A 7,045-nucleotide genomic window follows, 5' to 3' on the forward strand; every position below is an offset into this window, starting at 1 on the left:
AAACAGTAATGATTATTATGAAGAGGAATGTGGCACATTTCAAGCATGCCCATGCAAACTAGGACGGGGGTGCCGTGGAGGAGGGAGGCCCTGCTGGCTGAGCTATGTAGGGCCACGGCAGTTGGAGGAGAGAATATTTTATCTATGAAATGTGGACGGTGCAAGAGACAGACGGGTGTTGACTTAGAAGAAAGTGCCATTCAGTAGAGCTTAAGAGACAGGCTGCCAAATTATTTGAAGGCCATAACTATAAGACCTCTGAGAGGGCTGTGTGAAAGTGAGAGGGAGAAAGAAAATGTGAGTAGCGGCCCAGACCACGCCAGCCCTTCACTGGTGTCGCGTATTTGTGGGCATCTTGGCTAAAGCAAAACTTTGTGGGGACAGATTCGTTTAGGGCAGTGGTTCTCAACCTTTAATATAGTTCCTCATGTTGTGGTGACCCCCAATTTCATTGTTACAAATTGAACATAATTAAAGCATAGTGATTAATCACAAAAACAATATGTAATTATATATGTGTTTTCTGATGGTCTTAGGCGACCCCTGTGAAAGGGTCGTTCGACCCCCAAAGGGGTCATGACCCACAGGTTGAGAACTGCTGGTTTAGGGCTAAAGCCCCTCTGTCCTCTGGAGCTCAGCCCAGGAGCCTGCTACCTGCACCAGATCACCCTGTCTGCAAGGCCTCATGTCAGAGGAGTTTCTGGGGTGGGACAGCAGCTACTGGCCCCTGGTCTGTAAGGGAGGCCGGCCATGCACTGTGGACAAACGGAGGTGTTGAAGAAGGTTCAGAGCTGCCCTGGCTGGGTGGCTTGGGTTGCAGGTTTGTTCCCCAGTCGGGGTGCGTACAGGAGGCAACTGATCGATGTTTCTCTCTCACAGGCTATGTCTCTCTCACCTTCTCTCTCTAAAAATCAATAAAAGCATATCCTCAAGTGAGGATTTTAAAAAAAACATATGTTTATTGATTTCAGAGAGGGAGGGAGAGGGAGAGAGAGACAGAAACACCAATGATGAGAGGGAATCATTGATCGGCTGCCTCCTGCACGCCCCCCACTGGGGATTGAGCCTGTAACCCAGGCATGTGCTCTGACTGGGAATCGAACCATGACCTCCTGGTTCATAGGTCAATGCTCAACCACTGAGCCACGCCAACCAGGCCTCAAGTGAGGGTTTAAAAAAAAGGTTCACAGCTCACTGTTTTAAACAGGTTGTGCAATAATTGTTTTCTTTAAGAGAAACTGCTAAGAATATAAATTTTCTTTTGTCCTTGTGTTTAGGATTCCAAAAGCTAAATTTTAATCTCCTGTTACCACTATGTTAACCCCCGTGGTTAGAATGTTTGCTTTTTTCTTTCCTTGGTTCTGATTTTCTATTTTATTAGTCCTGTCTTTTATGCCCTTGATTGTAAGCTGCCTGGAATTCCTGTTGGAAGAGGTGAGATCTACACCATAAAATAAAAATAAAGAGAAGATACTCTATAAAAGTTTGCTGAAGTTATTGAAGTGTCTAATGTTTCCACATAAACGGGACTGCTTCTGAAAAGCAAGTAACCACAAGAGAGAGCAATAACCAAAAAATGTTCTCCTTATTTTCTTGTTTATGTATGGGAATTCCACCTAGGAGAGCAATCCTGTTCCCCCATTTCCTGCAGCCATAACGCAAACCCCCTCTTTCCTGTGAGAGGATCCGAGAACCGGTGGGTGCAGATGCTTCAGAGGCTGGCGGCACAAGTTGCACACCATCTGTTCGTCCTCTGCCTGGAGGCATATGCCCTTGCTCATTGGAGTGAGCATCCTCAACAGCTCATTTCAGCCCTATCCTTTCCATCCTGCCGCCACTGCCCTGCCCTGCCTCGCCTCCTGGAGGGGAAAAAGAGAGAGAAGAGAAAAGCAGAAAAACACACCTGCATCCTCAAGGATCAAAGAGATCTTGTCTGAAGCCATTCTTGAGGTTGCTATGGTGATGGACAATTCTGATCCTGGGGTGCAGGAGCCGCTGGTGTGAGGAAAGCGTTGAGTTGAAGAGTTATGGCCAGATGGGTGGCGAGAGTGCCAGAGTGGCTCCCCACTTGAGAAAATGACTGGCTTATTCAGTCCACTCTCCACACTCCCGCAAAGCCTGCCGGACAGGAAGCCAGCCCTTCCACGCTCAGATTGAACATTACCTGGCCCTTCTCTGCATGCCCTGGAGGAGGCCTTTTTCCATTACGCTCTAATGGGCCCTGCAAGGATGTCCTGAAGAAGGGAGCAATTTGCCTCTGAGGGTTCTGATGTCAGTTGATTTGAAGAGGAGCCCAGTTTCTCCTCTAATGGACTCCCAGGGTGCTGCCTTTCCCACCACAGCCCCAAAGCTATAAACTTGTGAGTCTGGTCCACAACAGGACCGGCTTCTGCTTGCTGGTGGAGCGACAACAGGAATTGTAGGCAGATGCGGTCCGATGTCTAACCACACCGAGGCCACCCTCCTCCAAGGCCTTGTCGCCATGTGCCTGTCCAGCCTTCCTTGCACACCTCTGTCCCTCTGTCCTAAACAACTGTGTGCTTTTTTCTTTTTGAAAAGACTTGTTAAATCCATTAGGTAAAATCCACGGGGTCTAACAACTGAGCCTATTTGTTTGTGCTGGCTAACTGAACTGGCAAGGAGAACAATGAACCATAAATAGAAGGAGGACAGGCAATGCCTCCATCCCAAGGCTGTGGGCCCCTGAGGAACACGGAAGGCTGGCATCCACACACATTCCTGGCCCATTCTCCCTACTGGCTCTCCTACAAGGTTGGGGAAGGCTCAAGTCTCTCTTTCCCCAGCCTCCCTTGAATGCAGGAATGCCACGTGACATCATTCTGGCCAATGATGTCTGCTAGGGCCTCCTGGAAGATTACTGTTTTTCCCAATAAAAAAGTACCACCTCTTTCTTCCTTCTGCCGTCTCACTCTCTTGAATGGAGAAGTGATGACTTGAGCAGTGATGTGACCATCATGAGAGAGATGCAGGCGACCTATGAACCAATGTCAGCGACGGCCAGGCTTCTGGTTTGAGAGGAAAATCATCCCTGTTCCTGTAAACCATTGTAGTTAGGATCTTTTTTCACTGGCAGCCGAATGCCTTCCTCATTGATCTAGGCTCTCTCATTTCCATATTCTTTTTTTTTTCCACTTAAAAATTTTTTTATTGAATTTACTGGGATGACATTGGTTAGTAAAATGATATAGGTTTCAGGTGTACAATTCTATGATACATCATGTGTATATTGTGTTGTGTGTTCACCATCCCAACTCAAGTCTCCTTCTGTCACCATTTATCCCCCTTTACCCTTTTCTAGATTTCCCCCAACCCCCTTTCCCTCTGGTACTCACCATACTGTTGTCTGTCTATGAGGGTTTGTTTTGGGATTTTTTGGGGGTTTTTTGGTGTGCTTGTTTTCTTTAATTTTTTATTGTTTGAAGTATTACATATAGTATTACATATGTCTCCTTTTCCCCCATTGACCTCTCCCCGGCCACCCCTAACTGCCCCCCTCCCCGCTCCTGCCCTCACCCCCCATCCCCTAGTGTGTGCGTCCATTGGTTAGGCTTATATGCATGCATACAAGTCCGTTGGTTGATCTCTTACCCACCCCCCATCCCCACCTTCGTTCTGAAGTTTGACGGTCTATTCAATGCTTCTCTGTCTCTAGATTTATTTTTGTTCATCAGTTTATGTTGTTTACTATGTTCCACAAGTGAGTGAGATAATGTGGTATTTATCTTTATCAATACAGCTCTTAGGGCAATGGAAACTAAGGAGAAAATAAACCAATGGGACTACATCAAAATAAAAAGCTTCTGCACAGCAAAAGAAACCATCAACAAAACAACAAGAAAGCCCACTGCATGGGAGAACAGATTTGCCAGCATTATATCTGATAAGGGTTTAATCTCCAACATTTACAGAGAACTCATACAACTTAACAAAAGGGAGATAAACAATCCAATCAAAAAATGGGCAAAGGATCTAAATAGACACTTTCGAAAGTAGACATACAGAAGGCCAAGAGACATATGAAAACATGCTCAAAGTCACTAATCATCCGAGAGATGCAAATCAAAACAACAATGAAGTACCATCTCACACCAGTCAGAATGGCTGTCATCAACAAATGACAAGTGCTGACGAGAATGTGGAAAAAAAGAAACCCTCATGCATTGCTGGTGGGGATGCAGACTGGTGCAGCCACTGTGGAAAGCAGTATGGAGTTTTCTCAAAAAATTAAAAATGGAACTCCCATTTGACCCAGTGATCCCACTTCTAGGAATATATCATTTCCATATTCTGACTCTTTCTCAAAAAATGCAAATATATAAAGAGAAACAGACACCAAAGCCAATGGAGGGTCACTTCTTGAAAATTTTAACTCAAAGTTATATCATTTAAATCATTTGGCAGCACCCAGAGGTGTTCTGTCCATCATTTCTGTTGTTTCTAAATGTTGGCTAGGTTAGGGTTTTCTTGGAGCCTCAGAAATCCTGCCGTATGCCCTGGGGGACAGAGCAGTATTCCAATTTCTTCTGACCAAACCGTTTTGGAAGGGAGGAGGGGAAGAGAGATGGAACGGTAGCACAGTAGAATGATAAAGTAACTAGCCCTATAATTTCCTGTAGGATAGATGAAAGACCTCTTCAATATGCAGAATTCCTAAAAGGCAAGAGAATGAAGAGAGAAGTGGGACCCTAATTTCCTTTTTATATGACAAGCCTCAATCCCAACTCAACCTACTGTCCCTTTGGAAAATGTTCCACAAAGAAGGATATTGAAGAGGGAACAAGGATAAGCCCAACCCCCAAACCTGACAATGGAAGATTACAAGACCTTTTTCCAAACTACTTTCATTGTACTGTGTTCACTACCAGTGAGGTTGGCAAATGTTCTGCTCTCTCTGTTCCACCTCCGGGACCCTAGGCCATAGTTCATTCAAAGACCGGGGTCATTTTCCCAAAGTGGCAAAGAAAACAGGGATCCCAGTACCCACGTTCCCCCTAATGCCACCTCTCTATCCTACCCCCAACTATACAAGAATAAAGTGATTCACCTCCCATCCCCAGCTTTCTCCTCACTTCCTGTTTCTCCAAAGCTCTTCTTCAGCTTCCTTCAAGGGCCTTTCTCTCTCTAAAGTTGTATAGTTCCTGAGAAACTGTTCATTTTATTTATTTATTTTTCAGTTTCAGATTTGTTGCTCTGTGTCTGACCCAAGGTTCTGAGAGAAACCAGGAAGACCATAACTCCTACCTGACTCTTCTTCTTTGTCCCTACCTCAGACCTACAGGAAAATCCTCTCATACATTAGACACCATCAAGTGCTTTAGACAAGGAAGACTTGCTACCTTGGGACCTACAAGCTAGGAAGCCTGAGAGCTGGTCCAGTTGAATTCTTCTATAGGGGACTAGCTGGGGTTTGCTATTGAAAGGACTCCCCTTTCTGTACAGCCTCTGGATAAAGGAAAAATCTGACACAAAATACACTTGAGAAATAGTCTTATGACCTGCTCATAAAAGGAAAGGATAACTACTCAAGTGACCTAATGTATTACTTTCTTTAACGAAATATATTGAATGACTATTATGTGCCAGGTACCAGGAATAGCAAACATTAAGCATGGACCCTGTTCTCAAGTAGCTCACAATAGGATGGGAGATGGAGGAAGAGAAACATCATAATATGGTGTGATAAGTACTATGATAAATATAAATAAATAGGAAGAGCATGCAAGCTTCTAGAATGCTGAGTAGAAGTTAACTAACCAAAAGAGGAAGTACAGAGGAGAGGGAAGGGCAATGAGCTACGAGCGTGGGAAATGCTGCTCAGGAGGTGCTGGGTGAAGGGCTGGGAGCACTTTCATTGCCCAGGAGTTGCATGTGGTCAGAATCCATATCTGCCAACACTAGGGCTTTATATCACCGGCACCCCAGAGAACTGTAAATTCTTCTCATGTAGACCAAGCTGCCTATAGTAGGTAGGAGCAAAACCCATCCACACCAGCTCCACATGTGCCTTCACTCGGCCACTTCTAACCATCCTCAAGAGTGCCTCTCTGCATTGCCAGCCTGAGTGACTATAAGGTTAAGAAAAGAGACATGTAGGCAGAGTGGTAAATCATACAAGTGGAGTCATGCTTTCATACAATCATTTCTGTAATGACTGAATGGCCAGACACCACTGTATTGATGTGCCATGCAATACTGAACCAGTTCCCCTATTGTTGGACCTTTGGGTTGCTTATTAATATTTTTTAAATCCTTATAGGAAGATATTTTTTCATTGACTTTTTTAGAAAAGTAGAAGGAAGAGGATGAGAGAGAGAAACATGAGAGAGACACGTCAGTTGGTTGCTTCCCACAGGGCCAGGGATGGAGCCTGCAACCAAGGTCTGTGCCCTTGACCGGAATCAAACACAGGACCCTGCAGTCTGCAGGCCCAACACCCTATCCACTGAGCCAAACTGGACAAGGCTGGGTTGTTTATTATTAATGATGTTGTGATGAATATCCATTAAAGAAGTTTCAAGCAGTAGTTTATGTAATGTATTCAAATTAACCACCTGAAGGATCCTTATTTTTCATTAACCTTTAAAATCTACTTTAACTTCATTATAATTTATACCAAAACTATCAACAAACCCCATCTCTGCCCTGTTGATTAGAGGCCTGATTTTGTTTCACTGTCTTGCATAGGCAAATGGTTTGATTGTTCATTACAGGAACTTCTCAAAAACCCGTCAGCTCTTCAATGAAAATATCAATAGAATGTGCCCTAAAGTTCTTTGAATCCCTCCTTTCAAAATCCTCACTTGCTGTTTCCATCAACCCTGGATTATTGTAGAATGGTTCTTGCCCAATCGTCAACAAGGATTATGCCTCTCCTCACCTCTATTGAAAGACTCACCTTAAATCAAACTTCCATTACAGCAAGTTCTGACCCTTTTGGAGACATTGCCAAAGATTGTCAAGGTAGTGGTCTCCTTCACGGAGGTAAGCAATAAACTCAGCTTTGTCTTAGCCAACAGGTTGCATT

Source organism: Myotis nattereri (assembly GCF_964212035.1).
Source record: "Myotis nattereri genome assembly, chromosome: 1".
Lineage (NCBI taxonomy): Eukaryota > Metazoa > Chordata > Mammalia > Chiroptera > Vespertilionidae > Myotis > Myotis nattereri.